The sequence below is a fragment of the Dermacentor albipictus genome, chromosome 1 (assembly GCF_038994185.2).
Source record: "Dermacentor albipictus isolate Rhodes 1998 colony chromosome 1, USDA_Dalb.pri_finalv2, whole genome shotgun sequence".
Classification (NCBI taxonomy): domain Eukaryota; kingdom Metazoa; phylum Arthropoda; class Arachnida; order Ixodida; family Ixodidae; genus Dermacentor; species Dermacentor albipictus.
In genome coordinates this window covers 416,824,597-416,837,782 of record NC_091821.1, presented here as the reverse complement: position 1 = coordinate 416,837,782, position 13,186 = coordinate 416,824,597, and positions in this window count along the sequence as shown.

Sequence of the window (13,186 nt, the reverse complement as noted above, 5' to 3'; positions counted from 1 at the left end):
CGGAAGCATTCAGTTACGAACATTTCCGTTCTTTCCTTATGCGATGAGAGGGAGTTTGCCACTGGGCGCTTTCCTTTCTTTATTTTATTTTTTACACGAAACACCTCCCTCCTACACCAGACACTGCTTTCACGCGCCGGAACAAATGGCAGACGGTCCGATCGTTTCTCAGCGAGGTCGCCATTTCACGTCGACTTTGCAAACAAACACGTATGGCTCCTTGGATCTGTACGGAACGCGGCAATCCGAACGGCGGCGTTCATTCGCGTTTCCGCCGATTCGATCAGAAAGCGGGCATTCCGCACAACAAGGCGTCGGGCACGCGCGGTGATTCAACGACTCCGACAGAGAAGACCGCTTTCAGCGCGCGCGCGTGCTTCCGTTGATTGAAAAGTCGAAACGCCGGCACCGCGCGGTGCCATGGCAGGCTCGCCGCGCAATTCGCCCACCTATGCTCGACGCCGACGTAGCGAAAAAATCGATCTTTCTTTCGGCGAGCGCAGTTCATTTCGTATGCGCTCGAATGCGGCACGTGCCCCTCCGGCGACCACATGCGGCGAAGGCTCGGCACCGACGACGACGACGACACTAAACGAACGTAGACGGCGGCGTGCGAGGCAGGCGGCCGCGACAGTAATGGCTGATGGGCGCCTCGCAACGCCTACCGAAGATTGCCGATATGGCTACGCCGCATGTATTGCTATGGAAAGCAGCTGCGAGCCCTTTGTCTGTTTGCGACGATGAACACCGAATATATATATATATATATATATATATATATATATATATATATATATAACAAGTGCTCCGGGTGCAACATTCACTTCATTTAAATTTCCGCAAAAGTAATAGTAATTGGTTTTTTTTTCTTATTTTCTTCCATAACACGAAGGAAATGGAAGTATGTAAATTACTATGCACCACTGTAACTGTCTAGCTGTAAATGCTGATACCTGAACGGCACCCAGAAGTGAGGGGTCCGGTCAAGGTCAAGGTGAATGAAAGGACTGGAAGAGAGAATAGAGTAGGAGGACGGAATTTATGTGCACACTGTAGAGTGAGGCGAATGAATGAATGAATGAATGAATGAATGAATGAATGAATGAATGAATGAATGAATGAATGAATGAATGAATGAATGAATGAATGAATGAAAAGGGCCCAACCACACAAATATTGTTCAGTATACAATGCTTAGCCCACGAGAAAAACAAATAAATACGTTTTCGGCACAAATGCACAATTTCGCCAGACACTGTCCTTCTGTTATCGAACTAAGCGGAACGACATGGGCTCGTGCATCATCTGCTCTGCTATCCTCACGCACTCTATAGACTTGCGACATACTTTGTGCGATGGCAGTCCATGCACATCAGACAGGCGATCTCGGAAGCCCGTGCTGCATTCCCGCCGCGAGTCAAGCTTGAAGAGCGCGCCACATTCTTCACCCGTGAACAAGCACTGCTTGCGCACGAATACGCGTGAGACATCATACTCCCTCTAGTTGAGCGCCATGCGCTAGCATGGCGCACAACTAAAAACAGCATGATGTCTTTAAAAGCTATATGCGGGCCCCATGCAATGAGACCCTTACATGCTCAACTTGGGTGTGTGCGCACGTATCCGAGTGCATGGGGCGCTTGTGCCATGACTGCCTATATTTTTCAGCGGACACCTGTAGTAGCGTGCGAGACGGTCATGCAGGCAAACATCTGCAGCTTTAATTAAGGACAGTGTCTCGCGGATCTCTCGTGGGTCACTCAACGATTGACATTGTGCTTGGATAACGTAAAACTATTACATTATGTTTTTATTCCAATCTCCTGACGTTAAATTTACGTAACCGCCGACGCAAGCACCGGGCGGTGACCCGCATCGTTGCTAAACAGCCCAATCAAACGCTTTCCTCTTTTAAAGGAGGTCACTTTTGCTTTCAAAACGAATAACATCGCGTATGTTGAGCGGTTTTTCCCATCTAATGGGCTGACAAGAGGCGAAGAGCATGTTCAAGTGGAGAGGGTTTGGATGGGGCCGAGCGAGCGCACTGAAAATCGATAAGCGGATGAAGAGGGAGGTGCCGGCGTCTGCGATTGGTCCGCTTTCCCTTACCTGTAACTTGCGGTGGCTTGTATAAAATCGGGGCGTGCAATGGAGAGTTAAAAGGGCCGCTAGAAAGGATCCTCTGCAAAGAAGAGCTGGTAGAGCGATGTTGTATGCGTGCCGAAAGGGTTCGATAACGTGTACGATCACGCAAAAAAAGTTTTATTATACTCAAATAAACCCATGGCTTCGGCAGGTGCAAGTAGCCAGTGCCTAAGCGATCGGCGGCAGCCACCTTCTATTCATTTCGGAACGGGACAGTCTCCGGCTATTAAAAAAATACGGTATTCGGCATATTAATGCATCTTTAGGACGTACACGTCACTTTCACGCAATGAATTTTCGCGGTTTTGCGACGTCGAGTGAGAGGCAGGTGAAGTGGATGCAGCCTGAAACCTATTGACCAATTGCAGAGGGTTAATGGCGAAAAGGCGTTGAATCAGAAATAATTATTTTTCTGCTGCTCGCTCGAATCATGCGTAATCAGTGTCTACATGTCATGTAAGATTGGGAGCTATCGCGGTTTTCGTGACGTCGCATGGCAGACAGGTTAAGTGGGGGTGGTCCGAAAACGTTCTTGACCAATCTTGGCGGGCTGATTGCAGAATTGGAATAGAAATTTTGGAATAGCTTTACGTTATAGCGCCCCTTGTTGGTTTAGCGACAATCATTATCATCATCATGATTTATTTACGTCCCGTGCGCCGCATTTAGCGCTCTACGCCAGTGAATTCCAAACACTGCACACCGATGAGCGAAGAGATATTGACTTCGCTCACAAAGGCTTCGAAGACACCAATCTCTTTAAAATGGTGGGAACTCTGAAAAGTATAATCGATTTCTGCCTTTGCAAGGGATTCTCATTTTTCAATTGGATTATTCTGGGCGAGTATACGTTTCTCAGAAGAATTAATTACTATAAGTCGGTATTTCCAAATAAATTCGCAATATTGAAACGTGTATTCGTGGGGGACTTTATTGTGTTCTTCTTGAAACAATGCGCGCACTGGTACCAGGCCGAAGACGCCTTATGCAGGCGTGGCGGTAGCGGTCACTATAAATTTTTATATGGACTAGTGTACAATCAGCAGGCATACAAGCCTGCTGGGGGTCGATGTCACCCGAACCTTGGAACCCTTTGGCCCAATGAATACATGAATTGAACACCCGGCCTAATATGGATGAGCCTGCTTGCAGACTCCTTCACATTACGAGATTACCTGCTGCACTGGTAGCGCTAAATTTGAAGTATCCGAGAAAGTCCAGCTATCAAAATGTGTGCATCAGAACATGTAAACTCTCAAGTAAACTTCAAGAGAACGTGACTCTAAGCACATAAAAAAAAATTAAATGTGGCACAAGCGGCTTCCCGGCAGAAGTCAGCCCATACCATATATGGATTGCGAAGTCGACGGTAACCATTTCCAAAGCACGTGAAGACGGCATAGTCGAAATCAGAAGTGAAATCGCTCTACATGAAACTTGTGACATGACACGTGACGTAAACCGCGGAGGGTGCTAGTTTCGTTGCCGCAGGGACTTGAACTGTTTGGCACAATCACAGCGGGGTCCCAACTGTCTCAAAGGGCCGCGTTATATCGGCAATGGAGACGAGTTGGTTTAGACAGAAGACGGGACAAAAACGCTGTATGTACAGAGGTAAAAAAGCGTTTGCGCATTCAACATAATATCGTCGATAGTGTAGCCCCGTAATATGACGCCCTGTCATCCACGCCTTTTGTCTCACTTTGAATTCCCGCGTCGTAACTATACCCTTCCGAGGCGTGAATGATAGGAAAGTCACGCTAAGGACGTGCCATCGCTGTAACGCATCAGCGACTCCGGGAACAGCCTTTGAAGTATGCCAAGAAATGCTACTCTTGGCCCATTTGGCATGACGCAGTGTACACGGCACCAATACATTGCCGGAAAAAGAGTGAGTTGCGCTTGGAACGACAAGAACAGCGCGCGCACAACGACACTTTTTTTTTTCCAGACGGCATTCACTCGCTTCAGCCTGCATCGTGCCGCAAGGAGCCACATAAACGCCACTACAGGCATTCGCAGTTTCTAGGAAGCGAGCCGCGTTTTTTTTTCTTTTTCTGGATGCGCAGCTTTCAGCCCGTTACGACAAGCCATTACGCGTTTTCATGGTCATTAGCGGGTGATGGTTAACTATCGCGTTTAGGGCTGTCCTAACGTGGACCAGTTTTCTGCGCGACACACGCCTGCTGCAGTAAAGAGAGTCGGGAGAAATTGATGAGTCGGAAAGAGTAACCGAGTAATAAAGCAGCGGGCACAGCAATTTTCGCCGCTCTTGTAGCAGCCAGTGCATGAAGCACGCCGGATCTTTCTTTTCTTTTTTTTACGTTCGAAGAGAAGAATGAAAGAGACGGGCATGCTAGGGTGTATTCCTGTGTTTATTAACTACAATAGTGTGGTAAGTTTCGTTACTAAAGAGCGCGCTAGCTCAAAGCCTTAGCTAAAAACAACAGAAAACACTTGAACAGGGAGAAATATAGGTACAAGCAACAAAATTAGGCAAAACGTTTCGCAATTGGTTAGAGTGAAAGAACCACGTTCAACATACTTCGAACGGAGCCGGAAGTTGCAAGCATGTGAAAATGATAGAGTAATCAACTGGGCTAATTGGTGCGTTTTATGACCAACGCAACCGCAATTTAAGTTAAGGTGTGAACATAAGCTTGCGGGACACAGCGTTGTGTTTTGTATGCTTCTTCTTTTCGATTTGTTTATTATTACTATATGTAGACTGATAGGAAATGTTGGTACCATTATTGGCACCGGCTACTTCTTTTTGCAGGGCAAGGAACACGAAAGCGCAGAAAAGTGACATGCATTGGTCGCAGTCAAACAGTGCTCACATTTGCAGTTATACCCACAGAAGAAAGTACAAAAGACCCTAAAATACATACACAGTTCGGTAAACGAATGAAAATGCACGAAAGAATCTGAAAACACCTGCATAATGTCAGTCAGTTCATATCTACACAGCAAGTAATATAAAAACATACAAGAACCCCAGACGCGAGCTAACATAAAATATATAATACAACCCATGGTATTCTAACAAGATGTAATAGTGGGGTCAATTACGATGCATTTAGTAGTAACCTAATATATTCTTTCTTGTTTTTCATTTTTTCAAGAAGATTTAAAAGTCACAAGTGCGTTGTTCTTTAGCTCTACTATTGACCGTGGTCCAAGTACTAATTTTTGCTCTGAAATGTCGGCGGTCTATCGATATTAAATTGGCCTGTAGTCTTCGCTTCGCGGTATCACGTAGCGGGCACCCGAGAAGAAGGTGTTGTAAGTCTTCATGAGCCTAGCCACAATGGTCCTGCGGACTTCACAACGCGTTGACTTTACGTAAAAATTGTATAATTGTAAAATTGTAAGAATTGCGTAAAAAGTGACGTGTGAATGCTTTCTTAAGCCGTGGACGGCGCAATAAAATTACAATGTTTATATTATCGCTCAACTTTCGCGTGATGGACCTTTTATTATTTGGCACCATAAACAATACCTCAGCACGTTAATTTCTGATTAAACCTTTTGTTCGTGCTAAGTCGACGGGATATCTGTCTCGGCAACAGGCTGGTTTCATCATGGGTAGGGCGGAAATTTACTTTATTTTCACTTTCGATTTCCCGTCTACTGCGCGCCATTTCGTTCTATAGCCTGTATGTACGCAAATTATGCAAAAATTATGTAAATATGCAAATTCGCACCGCAAGCTCTGCGGATGACTTGTGGGAGGCAGGCACGAGTACGTACAGTGCGCCCATGCTGAAATATCTCAGTTGATAGCATTGTGCGTGAAACGTTGCTAACGCAGAAAGATAACAGCAATAGATTGAGGTGAAGAAAGAAATATCTCACAAGACCATACAAAATGTAAATGAGACGAGAAAGCCATCATGACGTTACCGCGTAAAAAAATTTACATGGCACGAATAGCGCTATTCAGAAGGAATTAAAGAGCTGACAGCCCACAAGATAATTGCGCCGGGCTTTCACGGCTTTTCTTTGTTATTAGTGACTGGACCAGAGTCCGAGAAATTTACTTAGAGATATGGAATGCCTGTCTAAAAAGCGAGTGGGATAACGGAAGCAGAAGTGTGGCTTGCATTGTTGATAAAAAATGTCAATACTAAGAAAAAAGAAAACACGGCGAGTGAATTAAATATCACGAATATCACCATCGCCGCCTATAGGAGCTTGATATAATAATGAGAAGGTGGGGGAGGGGGGGGGGGCAGGGAGATTAGTCAGGCGAGCATTATAGGTTGATTAGTAAGTTTTAGAAACCTATGTTCTCTCTAAAGTTTTTACTACCCTCCGCGCACCTAGGATGTGTTAAATAATGTCTCGTAAGAAATTCTACATTAAATAAGGTAAAAAAAAATTCCGCATTTATGTTGCACTTTATCAAGGCTGTTTACCCTTATTGAACTTGGTCCCGTCATCAAGGAGTGCGCACCGACCAGTGGTGCAAGCCTGGCTTTTTCCATTACATATTTAGGACAGGTTGTTAAGTTTAAGCGGCTTCCGCTGCACCTTTTCACACAGATCCTGTACGTACTAAAAACACATAGCGAAGCTTGCACTGAATAAATAAAACGTAACGAGAATGAGAAAGTCAGACTTCGAGTGTGGTTACATAAGTGCACTAAAAACATCTCGCGACAGATGTTACGAAAAATACACTGAAGATGTAAAATCAGCTTACACGAATTCTGGAAAAACAACTTATCCAAGTGGTAACAGAACGCAATTTACAATGTAAAGTCATCGCAACACTATATGAAAAAAAAAATGACCAGGCTTAGCTTGGTTAAGCCAAGAATGCGTTGCATATTGCGCGAGTTGGTGCCCAGCTTTTCCTCCGGCTGTCGTGACGTCACGTCACGTGGTTGCGCTAAAGGTCAATGGTGGCTACCCGGCCGCGCCCAAGGGCTGAACTGAGTGATTGCAATATGCAACGCATAAAAATAGAAGCAACATAATAACAAACATAGCAAACTTAAAAGAGAATAGACCCACATATGAGACGCGCAGCAATGAACAATGGCTCATACCCTCAATGGTGGCTGCCCGGCTGCGCCCAAGGGCTGAACTGAGTGATTGCAATATGCAACGCATAAAAAACATGAAGTCGGGTTACAGAAACGCTTATGAATTCATGCAGAGAAAGGAACATAACATATGATAGAATGAAACGCAGATACACTGTATAGCTTACAGTGGTTGATAGAAACTAATCAACATTGTTCAACAAAATTTCTTCCTTCCATAATTGCTTTCATGATGAAGCAATGAGAAAGTCGATGGTCGCTATCACAACTTCCCACTTCGCGTGTGGCGAAAGGCACCGTGTTACCTTAATGCCTTTAACGAATGTAAATGAATGGATTGAACCCATATAAGATCATCAGTACCGAGTAAGAACATCTCAGTAGTAGCAAATGCGATATAACACCAATATTTGCTTCACATATATTAAAGGAAGCTGTGGTCAGTGGGATGCCTAACGCACAATATCCGATGGAGCTAAGACGGAGGAAGCTAAAAACCAATAAACTAATCATCCAAGCAACAAATAAAACGAATATTTCTATGAGGATGAGATGAGCCGCCGCGCATGCTGTTAGCAGCGCTGAAGAAGATTTCGGTGCCTTTGTGTTCTTATTAGGAATATCATTTAGTGGTGATCAATTAACTAACTTCTCAATTTTTCTCTTTATAGAATGAATGAAAATACAAAGTTTATAGAGTTCAACCAAAAATATCACTTTTAGTTATTTCACTACCTTTCGTATAGCTCTTGTTTTTGCGCATTGTGACATTTCTGTTTTTCCATGGTAACGCGCAAGTCATTGGCTGCGTGAGTTTCTTTAAGGTACCACGGTGGTTCATTCAATCACGATAAAGAGAGCCAAGCAAACGCTAACGCGGCAAAGCAAATGAAAATCGAGTTTTCAAATATGCTCTGGAGAAACGTTGTATTGACAGTTTTGCTGTATACGTAATAATGAAGTGTTTTTTTTTAACTATTCAGAAGTAAGTACTCTATCCCTAAGAATGGAAAAATACTGAAGGCCGCGGCAGGAGGTTGATAACAACATAGAACTGGCTACATCGAAAAAGAGGGCTTCACAGTTTCTTTTTTAACGTTCTCTGAGCTAGCAAGGACGCCCTATAGTATCGAAAGATTATTACTTAGACCTTCACTGCAAGCTTATGTTGTGAGAATTGACACGTACGCTATCTTACTGGAGTTTTGGTACAACACAGTCTGCTAACGTGAGAGATGCGCCCCGCGGGCAAGTTCAACTAAGCCCACTTACACGAACTGGCACTGCTGTCAAGTAGCCCGTTTGTTTTGTTGACATGTGACATTGCCGAATAGGTGCCTTAAAAGTCGCCTGAAAAAATAGTAATTGCGAATTCGTTAATGAAAACACGCACGCTATACAATCATGTTACCAAACGCACGGATGAATGAAAGCACTATATATAGTTGTTGCTGCAGGGGGAAATGCCATCCCACGGCGTACGTCGGCGAACTGCGCTTCCCGGCTGCAGTTTTTGCAATCTGCAATTTCCTTAGCGACTTGCTTGGAAATGTACCAATTTGAAGTCTTACCAGCGTTTCAGTATATCTTATTTTTTATCGAATGTTACCGACGGGAGAAGTCACATGATATGTTTAGAAGAGGAGCAGCGCCGATTAAGATATACGCACGCTAGCGGCAACATCAGGTTTCGTTCTCTGCCACGTAGGCATCGCACTCCTGCGCCGCAAAAGATATGAAATTTATATTGTGTGCAAGATGCGCACGCAAAAAGGCACTCAGTAGTCGAACAAAGCACTCGTCGTGCTAAGCCTGTTCGGACAGCGTTTAATGTGTAAAGACTTCACAAATCTTACGCAAGTTTTTTTCCGTGGAAATCAAACCGCTATACCATACGTAGCCGCTAGCAGCCATCGCTGCTCTAAGCTACCTCTTTTCTAACAGATTTCCTAAGCAACTGCATTTTGAAGATGTTGCCGGATGAAAAGAATAAAGCTGCTAAAGAATCACTTGCCTGTAACTATTTCGATAAAGCACAGCACGTTTTAAGCGCTTTACAAACGAGGCGAAGCGAAAACCTCATAAATCAACAACATTTATGCATGAAGAAACCAGTAGTAGTTCGGCATGTGCGAAAAACCACGCATAAAACGTATCCAAGAGAGGGATTAAAACATAGAATCACGAGCAACGACGCTCAAAACAGCGGCGGATGGCTGCCTCCTTGCTAAGGTGCACTTGCTAAGGTCACCACGTGTCACCAAGGTCACCGCCACCTTGCACTACGCGAGTGGTTCGCGTTGATCACTGACCATTGTCCGAAAAAGGCTTTTCGGAAGGCCGACCTCATAAGCCACATTATCAGAGGTAGACGAAAGCGCCGCTAAGAAAGTCTCAACAAAAACAGACTTGGAAAAACGCCTTTAACCTTGCGTAGTGTTTACATTGCTGCACGTGATCCCGCGCTGTGGTATAGTGTGCGGTGATCCCGGCTGGATATATGGTTGTGTGATCGTGTGTTGACCTACCTGCCTTCCTTCTCCACGTTTTCCTTCCTTCCTTCCTTGCTGTGTCTTTCTTCCCTAGTTTCAGCATATCTTTCTACTTTTCCCGTTAACCAGTATAAGATAACAAACGACATTTCCTTTTCAGGTTAGCTTCACTGCTTTTCTGCCGTGCTTTCATCTCTGCCTTTCTTGGCAACACTGTTCCCGCGTTTCTCCCCAAGATCGGCGACAGCCGAAGAGTGCAGTGGCTAACCCACTGCTGCGTGGCACGTAACCGCAGTGCAACCTCACTAGGCCTTCCCTCCGCGCTGTGACGCAGATGGATGATGCATGCAGCGCGGTTTCGTGGGCGGACCTTGTACTAAATTGAGTGATTCATTTGCTAACTAAACTGTCGAGGTTTAACAGCTGTCTCGCAATATTAGAAATGTTAGCAACCTTTCTCGCTGGCTTTGACGCACCGATTGATTGTTTAAGGAATATACAGACGAAAAAAAAAAGAAAACGCGAGGTAAGCAAACAAGAACATACGCACACGTATATACGCAATCACGAGCCCTTAGAGCCTTACCTCGTCCCCCGGTATAGAGTGTACGACCCTGTATTTTTTGCACCCAAAGGCTAGCGTGTTCCGTAACGCGCACCTTAGTATACTTGTACTCCATTTCGCAATGCTAATTTACTGCGCCATTCCCCCCTGAAGCTCTCCATAATTGGGGTTTCTGGCCTCTCACGCGTACCATTGCAACGAACAATCGATGCACACTTGTATCTATCCTGCGAGTTATACTCGAGCGTGTGCGCGCAAATTGATCTGTTGTCCTCAACACCAATTCTTTGTTTCCATCACTGCGTCCTCTCATGGCGATGGATATAAATTCCTATGACCTTTGCTGTGTGGTATGCCACCATGGCGTCCAGTCAATCGCACTGCACCATCCGCCTGGAATTGCGCAAGCGGTATTGCGCAATGTGCTGTCGAACGCGGTGGAAAGCAGTGCAGTCTATAGCATGCATCTGAACGTTGCACCAACGCAGTGCGGCATACTGTATTCATCGCAAATCTGCCAACCGTTTAACTGTCTCTCTTTGTTTCTTTTTTTTTTTCTTGGCTATACGTCCTTTGCGTATCTGCATAAAGGCACTGCCTCGCAGAGCGCCTGCATTGTACTGCTAAAATACTTACACGTTACTTTGCCCAAAGCCATTCTTCCGGACGACCTAACCTTACGCAAGTGCTATTGTTTGCTGCCGGCGTACCGTGATACCGCGGCAAAGGGTAAAGGAGCGAGCGCGTACTTACGATAGACAAATTACGACACTTTTGCTCAATCGCTCAGAAGTAATTGACGCCCCCGAGCAATGACCCCAGGCAGTGACGCGAACGTTAGGCTATAAATATGGCACCCTTTAGGCAGTGGGCTGTATAGTTACGAGTAGAGTTCGAGATGAAAGCTTTCAAGCGAATAGAAAAAAAAACAATTACAATACCAAAAAAGTTGTTTGCGCGTTTACTCGCGACTGGTTCTCAGTATTGCTTCATGGGGGGTGGGGGGAGGTGAGGGGAATACGAACTGAAAGCCTTGTGGAAAGCGTGCTTAGTATAACCACATCTCAGTGCTGTCGTAACGCAGCTATTCCTCTGGCTATAAAGGCAGTTGCCCTTACTCTTCTTACCTTCCACATGACTTTTTGCAGCGGCTGTTTCTCGCAGTCATATTGTACTTACATTTTTGAACGCTCAACGCAAAAGTTTGTGAAGGTGCTGCTGGTTTGTGCAGATCAGTAGCCTTACTTTTCATTTTATTACATCTCGTAAAGGGACAAAAGTGGCCAAGCACCTGTTTTGAGAGGAACAAGCTCTGCGCTGTGACAGCAGTTGAATGGACATTAAAGGGACACTAAAGTGAAAAATGATTTCTTCTGTATCAGTAAATTACCTTTCTGCAACACCAAAAGCACCACTCTTACAGCGATAAGACGTTTGATAAGCTAGAAAAAGCGCAACAGCGAAATACGGGTGGCGACGCCTACTTAAGTTCCCGCACCTGGTGGCTGTGACATCATGGATTTTTATGGCATCTTCTAGGGCCTACTAATTACATATAGCGGTACAGATTGACTACATTGTGTTCTAAAGAAAACAAATATTAAACATGGCATGTTTCGGGAACCTTTACTCAGCCAACGCGGCCGAAATGCGAAAACATACTTTGGAATTCCTGACGTCACGCTAACGTACCGGCGCTGGTTTTTCGGCGCGAAATTTAAATACTGATACTTGGACCTTTATTTTCTCATGTAATAATCAAACAATTTTTTTATATGACTGCCTGCAGGGTTCCCAAGCAATGCTTCATTAGTCTAAACTGATTTATTGTTTCGCTTTAGTGTCCCTTTAAGTAAGCACCGCATTTATAAACAAGCCAGCGAAGGTGCAATCTACCTTTGTAAAATTTTTGTCAGTCCCGGTGATAAATTATGAAGTCACAGAAGAGAGCTAAATGTTTGACTTCAGTAGCATTGCACATGTCATTTGTCAGCGCAATATTCTACGGCCCCTTATAGGGACTTCGTTGTGGTCACCCTAGATACTCAGCTAGAAATAGACAAAGATAATGAAGTCCCAAGTTTAAATATTAGTTACAGTGATTAGCGTAATACTGCAGAACGCGATGCAGTAGATGATCGTCGTTATAGTATTTAATGAACTGCTTCACGGAAGCTGCAATTCACGTAAATTTGAACGTATGCCTTGGATCTGCATAGATTTTAGTCGGTAACGTTGTCGGGCGCCCACATTAAACATTTATCAGCATGGAGCTGGTCTGGCGTACACCATCGGTACCAATTCTTTAGGGATGACGAGACACATGATAGTTTCTTTTTATCCCCGGTCTTCTTTTCTTACATTTAACAAAAACGATGTTAAATGTACCGTTTTGATAAGCTGGAGGGACTTTTAAGTTCCCAACACTTTTTCTCTGAGAGCCTTCTCTCTCTTCGAAAATGTCATATAGGGATGATTTCTTAGCCATTTAAATGTTTCAAATTGCTTAGAAGCGAGTTTCCTGACGCATTTTCAGTTCAATATGCAATTTTTTCCATTCCCTTGATAATTCTTCAATTGTTTCGTTTGTTGCTTTGGTACAACTAAAATAATGGCTCGTTTTAATTCCATCCGTATCGTGGCCAATCCACCACGGGGAGTATGCGCCCTCACATAGGGAAACCAAACCCGAATACTCAAGTACCACCAGCGGGCGATAAACCCACGAAGTAGGGCTGACAGGTTCTGGCACTTCACCAGTTCAGCTTTCATTCCGCGTAGACGTTATTCGGAGCGCGCATCGAATATATCTCTATCTTCGGTGTCTTGAGTCTTAGCGTGGTACACCCTGCTTGAACGTGAAAGAGAGCTTTGCACGTCGACAAAGCAGTCGTGCATCGCGCCTGCGGCGTCGTGCGCATAATGACCTG